At 41.1% G+C, this 23,493-nt stretch overlaps 1 pseudogene across 1 annotated transcript; it reads right to left on the bottom strand.

Moving 5' to 3' along the window:
* Positions 1-739: 739 nt before the first annotated feature.
* On the bottom strand, positions 740-17,285 carry LOC147706502 (epidermal differentiation-specific protein pseudogene; annotated as a pseudogene). Its single transcript, XR_015297652.1, has 2 exons — positions 17,223-17,285; positions 740-2,423 (listed from the first exon to the last, which is right to left on the bottom strand). The product of XR_015297652.1 is annotated as an epidermal differentiation-specific protein pseudogene (transcript).
* Between the last annotated feature and the right edge of the window lie 6,208 nt (positions 17,286-23,493).

Raw genomic sequence — 23,493 nt, 5'->3', positions numbered from 1 at the left:
TTTGTTTTAGTTACCTATATTCCACAGAGAGTTCTGGGTGGGAACATTTCAGCCTATGCGTCATCTGGGACATTAGCAAAGGAACAAATGATAAACGGAATACTGCACAATGCAAACATTCACCCCCAGTCATAAAGATCTGGCTTAAATCCATCGTTCTTTTGCTCACCATTCCACCCCAGTTTGGACCCAGCCATATGCACATCAGTCTTGATCCTGATCCTCATGGGAACAGTCCATTCCGATCTGCCAAACCAGCGTGCGTGATGACCGCGACGCGACGTGCGTGATGACCGCGACGCGACATGCGTGATGACGACGAAGGAGGAGCGGCGGTGCAGTGACGAGTGGCTGTGCAGTGAGGAGCGGCGGCACAGGTAAGGAAAAGGAAAGTTCAGTGCCAGACTGTTTGATGCAGGGGGAGGCAAGAAGGAGGCAGCAGTAAAGGAAAATGTCGGAGCGCGAGTGAGTCGGGGCGGGAGGGGGGCGCGGGAGGGGGGCGCGGGAGGGGGGCGCGAGTGAGTCAGGGCGGGAGTGAGTCGGGGCGGGAGGGGGGCGGGAGTGAGTCGGGCGGGAGGGAGTCGGTGCGGGAGGGGGTCGGGCGGGAGCGAGTGTACTGCCCCCAGCCCCTTTCTGCCCCAGGCAATGCTGGGGCGGGCTGCTAGTATATATATATATATATATATATATATATATATATATATATATATATATATATATATCAATATGTATTGCATGGAATTATGCTATGTGCTGTACAAAACAGCCATTGTTGCTGCAATGACACAAAATGGCCAGACTATTGTCCTAGCAGAGTTTCTGCTGAGAGCAGACAGACATTGATGCAGCAGTAAACATCAGTAGCAAGGTATGGCACACCTGCAGGCACAAGCGAATCACTGCTGCAAAGCACCTCAAGTGTGCAGTCAGCTTGAAGTGCATCATAAATGCACACTGGCCAATCACAGCACAGCCTTAAGGTATAAAACAACCAGCCATACATCGGTGCCCCAGTGACTGCCATTGAGAGGTTAGAGTATAGCCTTGTCTTTCTGACTCGAGGATACAGTCTTACTGCTATGTAGCAATGACAACCAATGAGCCAGTTCATATATGCCATTGGTTGACATTCTTGTAAGGGGTCTGCATTCATTGTTAACCTACTAGAAAAACACATTTTATGGCATCGAGCATTAGTTGGGTCCCAGGACGACTGCCAGCTAGCTAATGATCTTTTGTGAAATATGGTGTGTGAAAATGAAAGCCCTAAAAGAATCCTTTAAAGATTTCTCAGTTTAAAAAAAAGCACAAATAGCAAATCAATGTTGAGGTATAGCCCCTAACAAGAAGAAGGTGTGGCAGGTACTACTATTTACTAATGGTTTCAGATTGCACATCTATGTAGATATCTGTGCCAGACTCACAGTGGTATGTGCCATATTCAGTCACCGTCTTACTCCCCTGGAAAATTTTCAGCTCCACTGGAACTGAGATGGAAACCTCCTTGCTCATGAAACTGACTGTTATTTTTGAGCGTGGCGGTACCTTCATCGGCACACTTAACTCTGCCTTCTTCCTTGTGGTGAATGTCTCAACCTCATCTTTCTTCACTGAGAAGGTGTTGGACACCTCTGCTGAAAGATTGGCCACTCCTCCCAAGCTAAATCCAGCACCCACCCTGATTGAAGACTCATTGCTGAATTCAAAGCTATGGGAGACATATTTCTCATACTCTTTGCAAGAAGCAGCAGTGAACTCCTGCTCACTGTCTGTGTTGTTGACATAAAAATACTGATCTGCCTGAATATTCTTTTCACTCTCTATCTTTTTCTTGCCCCACAGAAGTGTGGCAGTCACAGAGGCTTTCCCACGGCGCAAAGGATACACATGGGATACTTGATCATTGAAACCAATATCACAGTAGTTTGCCAGATATTCACCAGTCCTGGCTAGAATATACCTCCCCCCTCTATTTGGATGCTCGTACAGAAGCCATGCCCCACTCTGGACTCTGTGGGAAGATATCTTATCATTCATGTTTCCAAACATTAGATTGGTCTCTTGAGTCAGAACTGTTTGACTACCAGCGGCATTGGGATGCTCATAGACTGTGATCTTTGGATTGGTCAGGTCATCAGTGATCAGCCTCAGAGAAGATGCCTTGTCATTCATGTCAAGTGAAGGATGTTCTCCCTCCTCTAGAAGAATGAACCCTCCTTGGTAGTTTGGATGCTCGTACATTAGCCATGGCTGCCCCACCACCTTCACAGATGAGATGCAGTCTCCGAAGTTCTCTTGGCCCAGACTCAGAACATCTGCCGTAAATGTCCTACTGAGCCCCTTGAACTGGCCATTTTCATAGACAGTGATGGTGTTCATGGCGATCAGCTATGAAGTTTCCAATGTGTTTTCTGTAGCTGACCCTGTGATACAAAACAACAGCTGGTCAGTGGAGAAACATCATAAAGTGATTGTGTGAAAACTCACAGCACTGGTTCCTCTTTCTTAAAAAGAAAGAAGGTATATTTTGATGCCAATGTCATTGTTCAGTTTATTGTAAGATTACTTAGTTAGTTACATAAAACACATATCACAGTGTGAGAGAACACAGCAATAAACACTCCTAAAATAACTTTCTTATATGAGAACATATTTTACAGCACTATATGATTAAAACAAAATTTTAATACAGTGCATTAGAAAATTCTGATCACAACAGCTTCCCCTTTTTCCTTAAAATCATTAAAGGATGATAGTGCATGCTAATGATGAATATGTAGCGGGTCATGATGGTGCGGAAGGTAGTAATTACAAAATGTCACAGTACTCGGACGTTAATGTGTCAAGTGTACTGAACAGGTAGTGTTCAGCTGAAGTATAGAGATAAAGTGCGAAATACCGAGCCTAGAGGTGAAGTGCAGATTGCCTAATGAAGACTCATATGCAGAAACTGCACAAGGTCTGTGTTTTATAAGGCACAGATGGCTCAGTATCTTACTGGACATAATGACACAACCCCTAAAGCTAAAGTCCAAAGTACACTACCTGAAGGAATTCGCTTTTTTTTATGTTCAGAAAACATAATAAAAGGTTATATATGGACATGATACAGTGTCAACAAATTTCGAGGCTTTATAAATAAGGTGCTGATGTGCCTAGGAGAGTACGACTCAAGGTCATACTGGGCATGATCACACAGCCCATAAATGCAAAGTGTGGTGTCTTTTAAAGTTGATTTTGTAAAGTGTGGATGGCTGTATGAAGGGTCTTATACAGAGGCTACACGTGCCTAGGAGAGTACGGCTCAAGATCCTACTGGGCATGGTGACACAAACCATAAATGCAAAGTGTGGTGACTTTTAAAGTTCATTTTGTAAAGTGTGGATGGCTGTATGAAGGGTCTTATACAGAGGCTACACGTGCCTAGGAGAGTACGGCTCAAGATCCTACTGGGCATGGTGACACAACCCATAGAGGCAAAGTCCAGTGCATTAAAATGTATGTTTGATAAAATGGCAATTACGTGGTGACAGGTCCATACAGAATCTACCAAAGGTCTACAATTTGTGGGCCGAGGCAGCAGAATTGATGAAGATTTGTTGCAACAATGGGCCTTATAGTTAAGATGTTATGTGCCTAGGATAGTGTGACTTCCAAAGTGCAGCCAGCCTCATAAGTATTCTTGTGGGGGCGACATCTCAAGATCAGGCCGGTCATGATGGCTGATAGGGGACCACAACAGATAAGGTACTAGTTGTATGTACAAATTGAGGTCTATGTTATTCAGATACAAATTTCCGTAGTTGTAAAGAACCAGCGACAGGGTTAGACAATGCTTGTTACTTCAATACAAAGCCCGTTTAATATTAACAACAGTGGGAGATGAACCACAAGTTGTTAAGGCTGCAGACTACTCATGCTCTTTAACAAGTTTCAGTCTTGCATTACGAATTTCCCAGACTTGGCCTTGTCTGCCACTGACTCCATGGTGTACAAAAGAGGGACGACCTCTTTGGCCGACAGAATCCCACGCTGTACGTAGGCCTCAGTCAGCTGGGATGTTGCAAAGCCGGACTGCAGAGAATTATGTGTGCCAAGGATTCTCTTCTGGAGTTACATTGTCTACAACTGTTGATATTATCAATGGATTTCCAAGTTAGGCTCAATTCTCTGATTGGAAGTAGGACTAATGTAGCCAAAAGTATAAGTTTTAAAATGTGCTTTTATATTGCTTGATGGAGATAGAACTTGGCTGAGCTGTGCAGTTGTGGCGCCATGAAAAGCCCGGGCACGGAGGTCTTCTATGTCCACTTCTAATAAACAATGGTACATTTGTTTTTTTATTGCGGTTTTAAAGCAAGTATAAATAATCAAATTGTTGTCCAAGTCCTACCCTGCAAGTTGTAGATATTATTTAGCTACCACCAGATTATTGGACCTGGGCTAGTTTGTAGATATAAGAATTATTTTTATTATGGCCTTCATCGTGTTGTTGGGGCCAACTGTTGCCTGAAAATAGTATTTAGCAAGAATTGCCTAGCTTTCCTGGTTTTGTTGCACCAGCCAAAACTCCAAACTGATCAAGGTACTCCTTGTGTGAGATGGGAAGTGGAATAACTTCTTGTAGACTTTGCACTGGATCTTTTCTACAGCAGTGCCAATCATGCCGGGAAAAAAAAAAGTTTTTATTGCACAATTATTTAAAATCATTGCAATATGCAAGAATACAAAAGGACAGTAGTAAAAACACTCGAGGCTATTAAAAACTAAAATAGTGAATGGGTGGGAAGGGAAAGTAAAAGGACAAGGAAAGTCAAAAATCAATTACTTGCAGGGAATTCAATTCAGGCTTGCACAGAGGGAAAAGTCATGGAATTAATTTCGGTAATGAATTTTACAAAGCGGGTCGCCATTTGAGGCAAATCCCCCCTCATGCATTCCTCAAGTGCATCATGCCGGGAAATGTTTGCTGAGCATAGTTGAGGGCGGGGAGAAGTTTGGCACGAACCATCCTCCGAATGGCAGTAGTTGTGGGGATGTCAAGTATTGAGATTAATATGCACAAGGCATATGTTGCCATTATTGCTTTGCTTTTCATTTTGTTTAGCAGCAAAGTCAGTCAGCCAGTTTCACATAGTCATGCTTCCAGATGGATATAATGTTGAACACAGTCCAACCTCAATGGCCCCAACTGGTAAGCCTCTTCTTAGGATATCTCCAGAAAATGTCTACTTTTATTTAGCTCCCATTAGCCACAAGCTCATTCCTGAGATTGTATATGTTCAGCGCATTAAGGGCTTTTTGCAGACCAGATTTTGCGTGCTTGAACAATACTAGATCGTCAGCATATTGTATGAGTGGAAGTCTCCAGTCTCCAATTTTAGGTATGACTAGGTTGGCTTCTGCTAAGGCTGGGCCTACATTTGGTGTGTAAAGATTGAATAGCAGTGGCGCCAGCAGAAAGCTCTATTTCAGACCACGGTCAGTGTCAATCTTGGCGGTGGCCATCTCTCTCATGAACTTAACTTGTACCCAGGTCCTGGGGTAAAAGGACATGATTGCTAGTAGCAATTTGGATGCATCTTCCAATCCACTAACTCATGCCATAAGATGTTCCGGGCAACTCTGTTGAATGCTGCTGAGTTATTGATGAAACAAACAAATAGCAGCAGTGAATTGTGGGTCGTGGCTTCATAGGCAAGTTATGAGAGGACAACTATACTGTCTACCATTGACCCTTCTTCACGAAAGCCTGTTTGATAGAAGGGTAGTAGACCTTTTGCATAGGCCCATTGCATTAACTCCTGGAGCATTAGAACATGTATTTTCAGACTAAGAGATTAATTTCCTAATGATGTAAAGCCTTCACACATAAAGTTGTTTCAGGTAAACCAGTTGGCTCGGGGTTTGTTAAAAGTGTAGGTTACAAAGAGCCCTTAAGAAATAGTATAAGAAAGTGACAGGATTGGACACGATCACTGGAAAATTTCCAATAGCTAATTCTTGAAATTTAACAGCAGTTAAACCCAAATCATCAAATGTATATGTGCAACAGCAGAAAGTATTCCTTTATTAACATTTATTATATCCAAAAATAGCTTCCACTTTTGGGTTTTTGGGAGAAGACCCACAGTGCACTATCAAATATTATGTCCAAACTTTCAAGTGAGTGTTTGCTCACGTATAACTGAATGTTCTCACAGTGTTTTTATCCACACACTTAGGGGCATATTATCAAGAGGGTTTATCTCCGCTTTTTTGGCTTTAAAAGCCAAGAAAGCGGAGATAATTTTATCTCCCTATTACCTAGCTATCGCTAACACCAGTTAGGGACACCTAGTAGGAGATAGCGACCATCTTGGGCCCCGCTTTGCATGTCAGTGATATTTATCACTAATGACATGCAAAGTGGGCGTGCAAGATGTTAGCGACTGGAAACAGTCGCTAACATTGCTTTCTCCTATAACCGCAATTTGCGACTCACAAATTGGGATGTACAAAAGTGTCTCAGACACTGTTTGTGATTCCTAATGGAGTTTCAAATTGCATGCCTCATTAATATGACTGAGGCATGCGCAATTTATGACCCCATTAGGAATGACTAGCACTTACAGGGATGGTGGCCTGCTGGGCTCAGAAGACCACCATGTATGTGACTGCTTTTAAATAAAGCAATAGTTGTTTATATGCAGCCCATTTTCCTTAAAAGAAAACAGGATGCATTAAAAAAAAAAGAAAAGTGAAACTTTTCAGTTTCATGTTTTAAGAGCAGTAGGTGGTCTCTAGGACCACTACCTGCCCTTAAAAAATATTTTTTCGACCCATTCACAAAGGGGAAGGGGTAGCCTGGGGATCCCTTCCCGTTTGCAAATGGATTGCCACCTACTTGAAGTAGGTGGTATATTGCGAGTGTTTTGAGACCGCAATTGCGGTCACAAAACATCCATCCATACAAATGCGATTTGTTATTAGGAAGGGATGCCCTTGGCACGACCCTTCCTAATAACAAGTCTCAAACCTCATTTTGTGAATCAATAAAATTTACTGATTCACAAAATGAGGTTTGTACATGGCCATACCCTAAATTGTGGTCGTATATTTGGCCCATAGTCTGCTAAACTTACTTTAAACATATGATAATTGTCAAAGATGGTAGCCCAGGTTTTTTTGTACCATCCACAGATTTAATGCTCTAGTAATTTGCGCATAACACCAATGTCGGTCTTATACTGTGATCGAGAACTATGTCACATTGCCAATATCTATGTGTAATTTAGGTTTGAGGGTTCTCAGCAAGGGTGAGTACTAATTCTCAACCTGTTAGATTAATTCTGCCCTGTAGCCAGGCTCCAAAGCTACACTTTGGAGCCTTCCACCCCATCTTCCCAAACTCACACTTGCATAATCTCCACCTTTCACTAGCGAGATGGAAGCAAACAGATACATTCTTTGGCACTCGACCAGGGTCTCTGATCCTGAAGAACACTCACATGACGATAACCCATAATCCACTCTTTAGATATTGATACTTTCCTATTGTACTTTCTTACGTACTACCTTGTCTGGGTGCCTGATTGTGTCTATAACCCTCAATTATCTGTTGCAGGGGGCTTCTCTGCTCCTAGGTGGACCTGGTAGACCTTTATTAACTGGTGGGTCTAGAAACCTGTGCCTCTTAGGGTGTTGTGCTTTTGCATCTTCCTGGTTGGACACTTATAAACCTCATAAAAGACACTACATTCTGTTGGATACGCCTATGATGCACCTCTATAGACCCAACAGACAATCATTAATTGTTTAAGGGGTTTTATGACATGATATCGACAGACATAATATAGACATACATAAATATCGACACAAAAATATTGACATCAAAAATATCGAAGTTGTATCTACATAAAGGTAAGTACAAAAATATATAGAGAAAAAATATCGTAGTACAAAAATATCGAAGTAAAAAATATCGTTTTTTTAAATATATTAATAATAATGTACAAATAATTTAAAAATACATATAATTAAAAGAATTATAGATATAAACATTAAAACATATTTACAAAATAATAACTAATACACATACATTTAAAATAAATTAAAAACTCTACATATTAATGAATATATATACTTACTCCACATATTGCATCAGTAGGGAAAGCGCTGGATAGCCTAGGGTTAAAAATGACTATTCCCACTGCAGAGGGTGCAACAGTAGGGAAAGCGTTGGATGGCGCAGGGGTAAAAATTACTATTCCCACTCCAGAGGGTGCAACAATAGGGAAAGCACTGGATAGCGTAGGGGTAAAAAATTACTATTCCCACACCAGAGGGTGCAACAGTAGGGAAAGCATTGGATAGCGTAGGGGTAAAAATTACTATTCCCACTCCAGAGGGTGCAACAGTAAGGAAAGCGCTGGATAGCGTAGGGGTAAAAATTACTATTCCCACTCCAGAGGGTGCAACAGTAGGGAAAGCGTTGGATAGCGTAGGGGTCAAAATTACTATTCCCACTCCAGAGGGTGCAACAGTAGGGAAAGCGCTGGATAGCGTTGGGGTAAAAATTACTATTCCCACTCCAGAGGGTGCAACAGTAGGGAAAGCATTGGATAGCGTAGAGGTAAAAATTACTATTCCCACTCCAGAGGGTGCAACAGTAGGGAAAGCGTTGGATAGCATGGGGGTAAAAATTACTATTCCCACTCCAGAGGGTGCAACAGTAGGGGAAGCACAGGATAGTGTAAACATACTTATTAATTAAACATTTTTTTAAAAAGTAATATTTTATTTACAAAAATATATTACTAAATACCAAATATTTATAAATAATATTTACTTAAATAACTAAATATTACTTCCCACGCTACTCCCCCTTTAACACACAACACACTACACATACAAACACAATTAATCAAAATATCAATTAATCAATTAATAACAATTAATATTATTAAATTGATGTAATTATAAATTTAGTAAATAACAAGTATTAATTACCAATTAATAATTAATGACCAAATAATAATTAATTAACAAGAAATGTACAATAAGAATAAACAATATGTATTAATAAAGTGTTTATAATAATTATTATAAAATAAATTGAAAAATACTAATCACCAATTAATTAATTAACAATTAATTAATAATAAATACCAATAAATAAATACAATCTCTTTAACTGATTTAATTTAATTATTTCACACCCTATTCCCTTATAAACACACAACCCACTACACATAAATAAATCACATCAAAAATGTAATTATCATTTAATCACTTAATAATAATTAATTACCAATTAATTATTGATTAACAATAACAAAAAAATAACAATATTAATACATTAAATCTAATTGATTCAATTAACTAATTAATAATAATTAATTACCAAATAAATATTAATTAACAATTAATTAATAATCAATAATATATATATTAAAGAAAAAATTATATTTAAATTCTTCCCACCCTATTCCCCTATAAACCCACAACCCGCTCTGATACTAAAACGCAAAATGTAAACAAAATTACAAATTTCTAAACATACATTAAAAAACATGTTTAACAAACATATACAATACATATAAAAATACATAACACTAAACTAAATTTCGATATTAGTAACATCGATATATTTGATATCGATATTACTAACTTCGATATTACTTACCTTAAAGTCGATATTCTGTCCATCGATATTACTGCACATCGATATTCTGTGCCATCGAAATTAAAACATTGATATTGTTGTATATCGATATTTTAAACTCAATATTAAGGGAAGTTGCACCTTTCAATTTTTCACAACTAAGCCACTCCTGGTTGAATTCCATAGACAAATGATAACTGGTGGTTTTGGGAACCTGTATCTTCCAAGTGGTAGGGCTGTTTCCCTTCACCTCATAGCCACAGTATCTACAATGTCACTCTAAAATCAGAAAGAGACTATGGGCCCAATTTAAAAAGGTAAACTTAGACCTGAAGTTTAAGTTTTGCCCTGAAGTCTAAGATTTGACTTGAAGTATAAGGGTCCATTCACAAAGGCAAACTTAAACCTAAGTTTAAGTTGAGGTTTGTGAATATGGCCCTTTTAATTCAGGCCTACATTTAGACTTCAGTTCTAAGTTTGCCTTTATGAACTGGGCCCTCTATGTTGCCAGTGTTCCGCATACAATCTCACATCTCAGAGAGGTCTTTTCACATCAACCCTATTTCTTCACCCAACATTCCCTTGTCTTCTGTCCCTCTTTTTCTTCTCCTGTCATTATTTTTTTTTAATCTCTCTCAACTTAACTCTTTCACTACCTTCCTAACCTAACTAGTCACCAATCTGTTCCCTCTTTTGCCTTGGTTATCATCTCCCTTTCATTCTATCCTATATTCTCATCCATCCCCCCCCACCAGTGATTGTTTTCTTAGGGAGAGGAAATATGAGTGTGAAGACACAGATTCAACAAAAACATTATAAGTACTTGCACTAACACCCAGCTTGTTGGTGTGTGACGCTGATGTAACACATGCATTTTGTGTATGAGTGAACTATAGTAGTGCAGATCAGTGGTATCCTTTTAAATACCCCTGACTTGTCCTTTCACACAATGGAAGGTGACAACTGTGCTCCCAGACAGTCGAAGTATATAGCTTATATTCCCTCAGCTGGAGTGGGAAGACCCGGACAGTGAAGTGAGGGGTGTGGAGACAGTGGTCCTTTATATACTACATGAGACTTTTTGGTTAGCAAGATGCTGCTGCTGATTTGCCTTCTGAGTACTCCCAAATGGTGGATTGCAGGTGTGAAGGTAAGGAAGTCTCCATGTTAAGCCTACCCAGATGTCTTTCCCTGGTGAATGCTCTAGCTTGGCAGATGACATTGAGGTCCAGAAACAGTACACCTCTGTGTGCATCTGTTGTAGGTGCCCCAGGATAGAGACAACGCTGCTGTTAGATATCATTCTACAAAAAGGCTTGTCTGGAGTACAGCCTGGAGAGAGCACTTGTTTATCAAAGTGGGATCTGAACCACCCACTTTGTTGCATGGTAAACATGGGTGCAGGTCCAGAAAATCAAGTATAGAATGTGTGTCCAAGATATCTAGGACTAAAATATCGATATTTTAGTTCTCAATATTTATATATTCAAGGGATATAGATTTGGAATTGTGAATAGTAAATCTAAACTTTGCTATATGCCCTTATCTACTCAACATTTTGGGCTTTGATATTTTGGTCATGATATTGCAGCCACTTGATATTATATACTCATTATTTACATTTTCATTATTTTCTTATTATATTGAGGCTATTTGATATTCTATGCTATATATTCCGGACTACAACTGTAGGCTTGAAGATATATCTGCATTCTTTGATTTCTCCTACCAACATATAAACACAAGGATGGATAAAGTTTATGCTTGTTGTGTTCATCGATCTCCCAAAAATTAGAAGATTTGTGAATGCATATGTCTTTTTTCCCTCTGTCTACTTTCCTCCACATCTCATCCGCAGTATTTTGATTTTCTTTTTACATATATACTGCAAACTTGACCCAAAGGTATTGGAGAACTTTAAATGAGCAACAGTTACATTACACATTCATTTGTTTTGCTTTTCTGATTTTGAGTGCATGTGACCCTCCAATGACATGATCACAAAATAAAGAAGATTGTAGCTCTTTACTCTAGGGTAACTATCTTCCACTCCCAGGTTTCTGACTTTCCCACACTTCTTTGCCAAAATATCTATACCATTGAGACTGCTGTAAGTTGCCATATGTGTTTGAAAATTCACTATTTTTCCAAAAATGTAGATTCAACATTGTACCAGGATAGAAGCTCCATAAGTAATTTTGACTGGGTCTCAGAAGATTTCTGAATATGGGCCTATTGCTGGACCCCCTAGTTCAAGTGTTAGCTTTCCACCCCCAAAGTTTGAATCCTGTTATGCCCTGTGTTGCCTGTGAATTTGTTTCCCGGTTTGCTGTATGTGTCTGTTTTTTTCTGTGTAGTGCTTGTGTATGTGGATCTTTACCTGTGTGCATGTGTAAGTGAAAGTATGTGTGCTTACACAGAGTCTGTGTATAATGCAGCCACAAAATTGAAGGTTTCCTTATAATGCAACTTTTCATAGACTCCATTTTACTCTCCATGCCAATCACAGACATATAACATGCTTCAAGGCATTGTCTCAATTCATCAGAATTAGTAAATCTGCAGCAGTAAATGTACTCATAAGAACAGGTACAGATGTACTGCTTTTTGGAATCCAGAAACATTGATAATAGAAAACTGAATTAATAGGAGATTTCCAGGTACACTATTCACCAATGCTTTTCCATTCACATGGTAAAATTGAGCACCAAGGAAAGTGAACCCGGCTGTGCAATTCTACTTTTCATGAGTGAGATCCACCAGGAGAGAAGGGTTTTGTCTTTGCCCACATTTTGGGAGATAGGAGTACATGATTTGATTGATGAAGCTGTGTGCTTTCTCTGAAAGAGTGAATATAGCTAGTGTTCTTTATAATTCATGTTTTCCCTTCAGTAGACTTTTGCGACTCCAGAAGTAGCCCTTTTGTTTCATGATGCTTCCTCTACGGGACATTTCAGGTGGTCCCCAGATACCAGTGGAAACCATTTTATGTCTAGCTTGACAGCGCATCTGATTGTCAGACATTAAGTGGTCAACCTAAAAAAAGAGCTTGAGAAGCTCTGCCAAAAGAGGGGCTTTGGCTCCACTCACATCTTGGTAGCTGGGAGTACGTGTTGATTTGACAGAAGTTGTGTACTTCTAGAAAAACATGCTGTTTATCCTCCTGCCTGCCAGGAACACATCTGTGACATTGTGATGCCATTAAAGTGTCTTAGATAACTAGATAATTTACACTGTTTGCTTTCTCTAGTGGCAGTACAGGTGTGAGAAGCACAGTCATAGATTTCAGTTTTGAGAGCCCAGATATACACTCATCGACATGGATTTTCAAGTCTGACTTGACAGTGCATCTGTCGCCTGACTTTATGGGATTAACACAAAAAAGGGCTTTAGGTGTCATACATTGAGAGGAGCTTAGACTCCACTGACATGTTAGTTTCCCTGAGTGCAGGACAGGGTTGCTCCCATTAATAAGCTTGCTTATATTGCAATTATTGGCTTGTGTCAAATATATTGCACAACACCGCAGGACGGAGTTGATTATGGTGCAAGCCAGTGATCATGGCCATTGGCCTGATCTGTTGCTTACGAAACGGTGTGTATTGTTACTATTCTACTTTAAAGCCTACATGTAGGTATTTTGTTGCATGGAATTTCATAGATTACTGTTGTAGGCAATGATTTGATATTGGGCATACAGTGTGACAAACCGTGGTTGTAGAAAGTTCCTCAGTGCGAATCCTTGGTAGGCAGTTTAAGGAGAGATAATCTTTTGCTTAGTCAACTCTACTTTTGTATAGCTTTCTAATTTTGTGACTGTGTGTTTGATGGGTGACTTGTGGAAAGGTTTACGCTGAAAACTGTAGGCCTGAGTTGGCTACAGTGGAAGGCTGTATACCTGTTTGGTGCACTGGAACCGCTATGTCCAATGCCATAGCTCTTGTTTGCTTATTAGGAAACTTTGTAACATAGGCAGTTGGTCTAGTTTTTGTGAAAAGCATGTGTTCAAATCAATAAGCATTTAAAAGTTGGTTGTTAGCCCATAGTGGCACAGGCTATAAATCAGAATTTTGGTGCATTTATCTCGCAGATCACAATAGTAGGCGATGGTTTTGGTTTTAGCCACCAACTCTGACAAACCCTGGGGAGTTTCACTGTGATGTTTCTTGTTAGACCCTGTTGTTTTCCATGCTGTATTAGTCTACATATTTATGGTTGTATATATGTATGCATGATGGTTGCTAGTTTATGTGCACTTGAGAAAGGCCGATGTTGAGTATGGTGTAGAGGCAATGTTAAAGGGTAAAGCCTTCATCAGTTAATGGGGAATTTCATGCCAGATTACATAGGTTTGATCTGTTTATGATGACCCTTTATGACACAACCAATACGCCTGACCCTTTTATTTTGAAAACCATGACTGAAGACAATAAGTTTTTGAGGATGGAATATTATCACTCTGTGCTAAAGCCTGCTGGCAGGTATTTTGATACACATAATTTCACAGATTACCCTAGTGTGGATAGAATATATACACTAAAATGATCCTTGCTAGTCCTTGCTTTCTTAGGAGAGAGAATATTTTGCTTTACCAACTCTATTTTTGTATACATTTCGATTTTTAAGATTGCATGCCAGAGGGTAGCCTTTTTGGAAAGCTTATACTCAGTACAAAGGGCTTGAGCTGGTTATATTTACCATACCTTTTCCTGTCACACTGAGAAGACATCTGTGTGTAGTGAAAAGGCTGCGTGCGCTTCTGAGATTTCGACAACACCTCGACTAGTTCCTCCTCAAACAGCCTGTTGCCTGAATAAGACAACCTTAAGAGACAATTCTTCTGGATGGCACCCACTTCCAACTTCTGAGATATCTGAAATATCGATGGTGCCCCACAGCTACTGCCCCTGCTGATGCAATGCCGGGGTTCTTAAGATGTCAAACATCAGGTCTGATAGATACTTGGCTTGAATCTTCATCCGCTCCATCAGTTGAGAGTAATCCTCAATTTCCTGAATGTTGGAGGATAGACCCTGGAAGTCTTTAGCAAGTGAGTGGGAGGTATAGACTGTATGAATATCGAAATGCATTACAAGACCTGAAAGAGATCTTTTAAGGGCAAGCTCCACAATCTTGTCAACTGGGACTGAAAACATCACATCCTATGAAAGCAGGGAAGGTTCTCAGGGAGACTTGCCTAGAGAGGATCCACTGTTCAATTCTTCTTGCCCAAAGGATATAGGCTCTCCATAAAGTTTGGTATCAAGACCGTTTCAGGATCATTCCATTCTCTCCTGAAATGATTCATTACTGCTGGAATAATCAGAGCATTTGGGAGGAGGGGTTTATGAAACTGACAGAACCAATCGCTATTAGTTCTAGGTTGGTACTCTTCAACAGGCAATTTAAATTTTAAAGAAAGATAAGGAATGATTGGTTTGAAATGCTCCTTCTGCATATACTTTCCCTTAGTTATGGCAACACCAGTCTCTTTGTCATCATACTAAGGAGACACCCAAGAAGAAAGAGTATGGAGAGAAACTGAGAAAAATCATCACAAGGAAAAAAAGGAGGAGATGCAGGCGCAGGAGAGGACTTGTCCGATGGTGGTTACAGCTGTCAGTGACCTGACATGATCTGCAGCTTCTTCTCGCAGAACAAAGGGTACCTACATTTTCTATGTACAACTCCGTTAAGATACACTGCCGGCTGATGTACTCAAGTAGGGGAAAAAAAGAAGCTGAAATCCAATTCTCTTTATATAGTACTGAGGTCCTATACCATAGGCGAGCATTAACATGCCCACAAGGGCCATGTAGCCCTTTCAAGAAACTCCAATATTTTTTATTTAAAGGGAGCTCCAAGGAAGTCAACATAAGATCAAATTAAGCTTATGCAACAAAACATAAAATGTAAACTGTGACCCAGACATCCACCCACCTATAAATCAAAAGCCGCTCCCAGCTTGTATATCTTGAGTCCGAGAATGGGAGTAGGCAAGAACAGCTGCCTAAGGTTAAAGACAGCGGGCAGATTTACGTTTCCTGCCGCATCCATGCAAAACAGCAGGGATGCGCCAGGAAACCTGCGACACGCATCTTAATCTTTGCGCCACCACCGATGTGCAGCATTTTAAGTCCGGCGCATCATGCCACAAGGAAATGCAGATGTGTGTTGCATCTGCTGCCGTAACGTTGGTGCAGTGCTGGAGTTGAGTTGTGGGCGCGAAGCAATTCCAGCACTGTGCCAACCCTACCTATGTCTATCATGGTGCGTCAAGCCTTACTCCTGCTTCAAGCAGGCGCAAGGTTTTGACGCAGCCGGGTCGGAAAAGTGACTGAGTGACACTGCCTCACTTTTCCAATGTGTTCCTGCGGCAGAACGCCCCCCCCCTGCGCCAGAGTGCCCACAGGAAACCTGATGCAGGTTTCATGTGGCACAGGGCTTTACAACGTGACGCATCTCCCTAGATGCGTCGAAAAGTGACTGAGTGTCACTGCGTCACTTTCCTGAGGTGTTCCTGCTCCAGAACGCCAGCCCCCTGCGCCAGAGCGCCCACATGAAACCTGATGCAGGTTTCATGTGGTGCAGGGCTTTACAACGTGACGCATCTCCCTAGATGCGTCACGTTGTAAATACCCCACAGCATTGCGCTGGCTTTACACCGCCACTGTGTCACAGAAGTGGCGCAATGGTGGCGCAAAAGCGACATACAGGACTTGTAAATCTGCCCTAGCCGGTCTACGCTCCAGCTCAAACCCTTGCTGCCCACGGCTAATAGAATAAGGGGGGGCTACCACCTGTGGCTAATACAAGAGCAGACTGGCGCATTGAGTGAGGCTATTGGACAAAGGCAGGGGCACCACACATGTATTCACATATAGAGCAAGTGGGCCAGAGCACCACTTATTATGGGCAGAGAAGTTGACCCCTGCAGCATACTAATCCTTTTGGGTTCTGAAGTATCATGCTACTCACCAAAAAGTGCTTTAATGCCTCGTCCGGGGTAGTAAGCACTACATATACACTAATATCTGGTAGAAATTAAATGGCACGCAGAATCTTTCACTGCCACACGACCACTGTCAGAGTGAAGAGCCGGGACACCAATAGCCAGCTCCAGCTGATGAAATAAAGTTCAATACCTTTAAAGAGTTCTACCTCACTCTGGCTACAGGAAAAGGGGCTCCAGCATCCCCAGTGGAAGTGAATGGAGTGACACAAACAAGAAACTGGATGTGCAGCAGAATGAGAGGGGCTTGAACTCCCTTGGAGATATGGGAAGTGTAAAAACCCTCAGGAATGGGTGAACAAGGGGCAATAAAGCTGGCATATTACTCGAGTAAATAAGGATTTGGATGAGGAAGAGGAGGTGATAGGTGTTCCTTGTTAAATGTATGAAAAGTGGTATTTTAATACTTATTGTTATTTCTGTCTTCTAGCAAAAACAATTCATGCACTGGTCTTGCAAAGGAAACATGAAAATCAATACATTTGTCAATTTGTTTATTTAATGGACTAGTAATCAAAAACAGGCATTTGGTCCTGAAAAGGAGCATGTGTAAAATAAAGTTACCTTCAGTGAAGCTCTCCTTCTCTGTCTGAAGTGGAAATCTGCGTTTCCAGCTTGTCGGTCTGTGCTATAACACAAAACAATGCAAAAGGTCAGCAGGCCTTTAGTCTGTGTGAATCCTGCTGAAACATGGGCGTGCTGCACTGATTTGTGCATCTTCACCACCCACCCACCTCTAAGCAGGGGTGTACTAACAGAGGTGCAGAAGCTGCAGTGGCACCAGGCCCTAACTCACCCCAATTAATGGCTGCAATACAACACTCAGGGAATGGGGCACCGAGATTGTTCATTGCATTGCGACCCGTAAGATCAATCAATCAATGCCACTGCCACTAAGGAGAAGATGGTTGAACTCCCCCTGCTAACCATCAGCTCTTCACTTAATCCATTTCACACTGTGGGCCCGATTCACAGAACTAACTTAAGACAAAATCCTAAACTTACTACCTTTGGTATTCACAGAAGTTAGGATTTTGTCTTAAATTTGTCTTAAGACAAACTTAAGACAGACTTAAGACAAAATCCTAACTCAAGTCTGTCTTAAGACAAACTTAAGACAAAATCCTAACTTCTGTGAATATCAAAAGTAGTAAGTTTAGGATTTTGTCTTAAATTAGTTCTGTGAATCGGGCCCTGTGGCATCATTTTGATGGGCTATAACAACCTTTTTGCCCAGAAAATTACAAAGTTGATCCAGAGCTTCCATTGTGTCCAAACATGACCAAGGGACTCACTTTCACAGGTGCACAATTGGATACCATGAGCTTAATTAACTGACACTATCTCACTCACTGAGTCACTCACTAACTCACCCGCAGAAGGGTTTGCTTACACCTTCACGAAGGCATTCTGCATCACACAGTCACTCGCTCAGTGCACACTCAACTATACGTTTACATACACACTCAGTGCCATATTCCGTTACTTATACACACCTCACTCTTCATAAAGAGAAGCCACAAATCAAACAATCACCCAATTCCCACATATGCACTCTCAGCGTTGCATTACACACTAACACTTCAAAAATGCTCACACTTCTCGCATTCTCACTTTTCCACACTCAGTCACAGTCTTTACAATCACCAGCAGCCAATCACAAACACACATACTATACACACATCAATTGCCACTAGTTTGACCCTTCAATGTCACAAAACTGCACATCTGCTCACCTGGTGAGATCCTTCACTGTCACAAAAGTAGGCATGCACCGACTTCCATGTTCACTTGTGTGCACAGACACACAAAATAAATTAAAGCTCCCACCATCCCCTTCACATGTTCACCAGTAGGTATTGTTCTGTCCTTGTCTCTATCTGCACCAGGGTTGAGATGTGGAGATCCCTGGCCCCTCTCTCACTTGTTCTTTTGTGCTAACTTTTTATCCATCATCATTATCATTATTAACATCATATATTGGTTTTGCATTGCATGTTAGTGTAGCTGTTGTGTCAAGTGTGAGGATGCCACATAGTGCTTAGCAATGAAAGTGTGTTGTGTTGTTCTGTATATAACTTTGTATCATGAAGTGGTTGTTAATTTGAGAAAGTGTATCACAACATGCACTAATGCCAATGTGCACAACAAAGTAACTGTCGTAGTGTCTGCGGCTTAATGTCTACCTGGCTTTAATGCACTAACACATGCAAGCACTGGCATGACAAATGCTGTGCAGCTGCTAGCACTTTTAAATCCAGATCTTGTGGCTTTGCCAATGCTTGTTAACATTTTCTCCTTGGATAGATCCCTTTCACTATGCCCCTCACATGGGTTTGGTTGCATTCCATTGTCTTTCCAACCCTGGATACAAATGTACTCCAGCTCGAGCAATACTCTGACCACTTCCAGGATAATATTAGCAGTCAACACGGCTAATCTACATAATGTTTTAATAATTTGTGCTCTTTTAACCTACTGTAAAACTTTTTATTATATAACGATTTTATCATAAACCGTGAGAAATTTTATCTTTTGCATGAAATGGTTTTAATTAATCAAGCATAATAAAATAAACTTCAAACTTCCAGGATGAGAATGGGTGTAATTTGTGAATGTCCACAAACTCACCAGTTTGTGGTGTTCACATGAATTTAAGACAAGCAATGAATGTGTTTGGCCATTTCCATCACTGCTCAGTGATTACTAAAGTAGAATATACACAATTGTGCAGACACTCACTCATGAGTAAATGCATTGCCACATGCTACGTATCATTTTGTGCCTACCTGACAGGAGTAAAATCGAGGATTTAATCATTCTCCCAATATCTGTACTTGTGTGTATGTGTGGGTGTGTATACATGTGTGCGCTCACTTTTGTATCTGTGTAATTCAGTTTAGATGTGACATGTCTGTGTGAATTTACAGATCTGTATTTGCATGTGTATCTGCATGAGTGTTATGTATGTCAGGAGGCATGCAAGTTAGGCTTATGAGTATGTGTGTGAAATGCCTTTATGTGATGTGTCTGATGTGTTTATGCCCCAGTATAGGCAGAGTGACAGGGCATCACCAACACCATGACAATAGGAGCAGCACACCTACTCCCTATCTGAGACTATGTTAGTTTACAAAAAGGAGTGCTAGCATCCATGCACAGTACTCACCCGCAGATGTCCCCTCTTCAGTCTCTCCTTGCACTTGCCTACCAAACACCCACTATATAAGGCCTGGCTTCTGCCCCTCCCAGGCCTCCGGTGCACTATTTTCCATATGTAAACAGCCCCCAGTTGAGTTTTAAGCAACTCCCTAATCGAATCAGTTTCTAAGCATGCATTGAAATGTCTAATAATGCAAATATAAGCACATCTCCTCAGGCACACAGAATACATTCTCAAAGTCTCAAGTATGAATAAACCAACCCTGTCCAATGTGCTGAGATGATGTGACACAGAAGTGGCTCTGTTTATACAGATGTGGATCAGCAGGAACTGGTGACTTCTAAGAGCCCTCTCACGACTAGCTGCACAGACTGAGATCCTGACCTCGGTCAGCGATTGCTGCAAGTATTATATCAAATAAGTGATCGGTTCACCCCACCACAGGATGACAGTACTATGCAAGTTTATACATTTATACTTGTACTTAAATTTAAAGTTAATAAAAGATGAAATCTTTAAGTTAGAAGACCACATGGTTTGAATGATGGGCAACTTTCCAGGACCATTCATTGGACACTTTGCCTGCAGAGAGTCACTGTACGTCCCTGGTGCCACTTTGTGCGCACAGAGTCATAAGAGCACCTTTGTGTGGTGACATGAGTCTCTAAGTGCATTTAGGTGTTTCATCCCATAACACCTTCTTCTAAATCCTTCACCTATTCTGGTTTAAATATATCTGTCTTCCCCTTACAGAGTCACGGGACTCATTTAGTTATTGAATTGAAATGAAATAGTATCTTGATCCCTGGGGCATCAATGCCAAATGAGAACCTCCACAATTAATACTGGACTCTGACCTCCTGCTGAACCAGACCACAAAAAAAAGATATACAACCACCTGCCTTTATTTGCTTCAGTCGTTGAGTTCACCAAAAGCCTCCATCCAGGCAGTAGGAGCTACAGAAATAACTTTGACACCACCACATACAGGTAGATATAGCAAGCACAGAAATTCACAGGTTGCACAAAGATTTATCACAAACAGCCTGAGTTCCTTTGTGCATGCCCGTGTTTGCATACATTAGCAGCTTAATGCCAGACCTACTTCTTTTGCCAGTGCTTCTGGGGTCAATGGTCAAATATACTAGCAGCAGCCACCACTGCAACAGAAGGGATGAAGCCTTCATATTATGTCACAGCCCTGACACCCGGTGGTTGCACTAACTTCTCTACTTGGGGAAACTGTGATAACCGATATAGAACTCGGCTACCAAATCTTACTTGACCTCCTCAAACTGACCTATTTCACCCCCTACCTCAGGAACCTCCACTGGCTCCCCATTCAGAAAAGATTCCAATTCAGGATGTTAACACATGTCTTAAAAGTCCCTCCATGACCATGGACCAACATACATCAATCAACGCCTGAACTTCCACCAAGTCTCCCGACGCCTCCACTCCACCCCATCACCCTGGCTCACACTTCCCGCATCTGCAAAAGTAAGAGTAAAGGACGCTCCATCTCTTACCTCACCTCTAAGACCTGGAACAACCTACACCTCCAAACATCGTCCTCTCTCCCTAAATTCAGAAACAAAGTCAATATCCAGCTCTTTGACTGATCCTAGAGCCTAGATACCCTTATGGGTGATTAGTAACCCTGGGCGGGTAACTCCGCTCCGCCACCGGAGTTGGCGGACATTTGCCTACTCCGCACTCTGTTGCGCACGCGGAGGTAGGCAAAACTCCAACTTCGTGGCGGTGCGGAGTTAGCCAGCCCCTCCTTGGTCCGAAATTATTTAAAATGTAAAAATGTAGGCACCTACCTGCGTGGCTGTCGCCTCCCCTGCCTGGCCGCTCTCCTTCCTGCTAATTGCTTCGTTCTTGAATGAAAAAACCCTACGTTGTATGTCTTTTGCGTTTTCATTGAAGAAGGACGCGAGGAGCAGGAAGGAGAGCGGCCAGGCAGGTGAGGCAACAGTCAGACAGGTAAGTGCATTCTTTTTAAAATGTTAAAAAATTTGGGAGGGGGAGCTGAGTGGAGCAAAGTGAAGCGGAGCTCCAGGAAGTTGTTTTCAAACTCCATGGAACTCCAGTTAAGGCACTACACCAGCTCCGCCCACTCTTAGGGATTAGCTGCGCCCTAAAAATCGGAGTTGATTGATTGATTGGCTAGAGATGAATGAAAATGTTGTTTCAAAGTTGAAAACAAAGAAATGTTTTTTTCTAATCATAAAAACATAAAACTGAAGTGGCTTCTTTACTATTTGACAAGTTGGGATACTTGCTTTAAAAGAGAAACATTAAAATGCCAACAGGAATGCAGTACTTATGACATTACCCTTGAAATAACAGATAACCTCATAAATAAAATAAAGGATATAATTAGAAACAGGATATTTTGCCTGACAATTAACTTTTAGAATGACTATGAAGTCTTCTTAGTTATTGTTCTAAACATTGTGAGGTCATAAGAGTTGCATTTTGTATGTGAGCTAAGATTTGTGTGGCATACTATGATTTGCTCAGTTTGGAATGTCATGGCTTTTACAATGTTATTTTTTTAACTATAACTGATCTTTAACAGCTTTTTTCTGATTTTTTTAAAATGCATTTAGGTGTAACGTAACTTCATATTAACTGTACTTTATATATGACAAGGTAAAAGTGTTCTACTGATGGCCTTGTGGATATAAGTGGTGGGTGCATGTTAAAGGTAACAGTTAATAAAATAGCCTGTGCACTACGCAGCAGACTACTTTCTATGCTGCATTGGTTTCAGTTGTGTGCAGTGGGAGTTAACTGCAGGTTCTGGCCACAGCCAGATGTTGCACAAAACCACTGTGAGGCTAACCACAGCTACACATAGCCTTTTGTCATGTGTAATGGTGGTTTACTTCACTCAACCAAGCTGCCAGGGGGGCAATCACCAGCTGCACATACATTTTAAAACCAATTCTGTACCTCCACATTTGTGTAAATACATTAAATAGTGCCAACATTATTAAAAAAACAAAGTGTTTTAAACCTACTTTAACCGTACACTCCTTTTCTGGTCTGCATGAAACTTTGGACCGGTGTTCTGAGTTCAACTTGACATACCAAGAAAAACTGAAATATGTCATACCAAATTGTGTACACACTTGTCAAAGGATGTCAAAGTTAGTGGGAAATGAACACTTCTTGATCCCCTGAAGGATCTGTATGAAACTCCCTTTCCCAATTCAAAGACCCAATTTTGTTTTCATTATTTGGTACAGCTGGAGTCCAAGTGTCCATTCCTGAGTTTGATACTGCCACTGTCGGCAGAAGCTGACAGTGGCAGTGTCTGCATAGTGCATGACTCTTTTGCAAAGGGGAGCAAGCACGCCGGTTCTGACCGTGTTTTTAACTGGTTTTAACCTTTAAAATTTAGTGTCATTCTGTGTCTTATACTCTGTTTACCGCTCTTACCTGCATCTTTCTCTGATCCTCGCTGTTGCTCTCGCTCTGTTCTGCCACGGCTGCAGTGCCGTTTGAGCAGAGGGCAGGACCAGGCTTTAACTCACTTCCTCTGGTCCTGTTGTGCATGGAAGTTGGCAGACTAGTCTTGGCGGCTCTATGCCTTTTTCAGACGCATACAGGAGCGGCCACCCAGCAAAAGGAGACAGTGGCATTGTCTGCATAGTGCCT

Source organism: Lissotriton vulgaris, chromosome 7 (assembly GCF_964263255.1).
Source record: "Lissotriton vulgaris chromosome 7, aLisVul1.2, whole genome shotgun sequence".
NCBI classification, from domain to species: domain Eukaryota; kingdom Metazoa; phylum Chordata; class Amphibia; order Caudata; family Salamandridae; genus Lissotriton; species Lissotriton vulgaris.
Note: the sequence above shows the minus strand (reverse complement) of the source record. Positions and strands in the feature narration are given on the sequence as shown.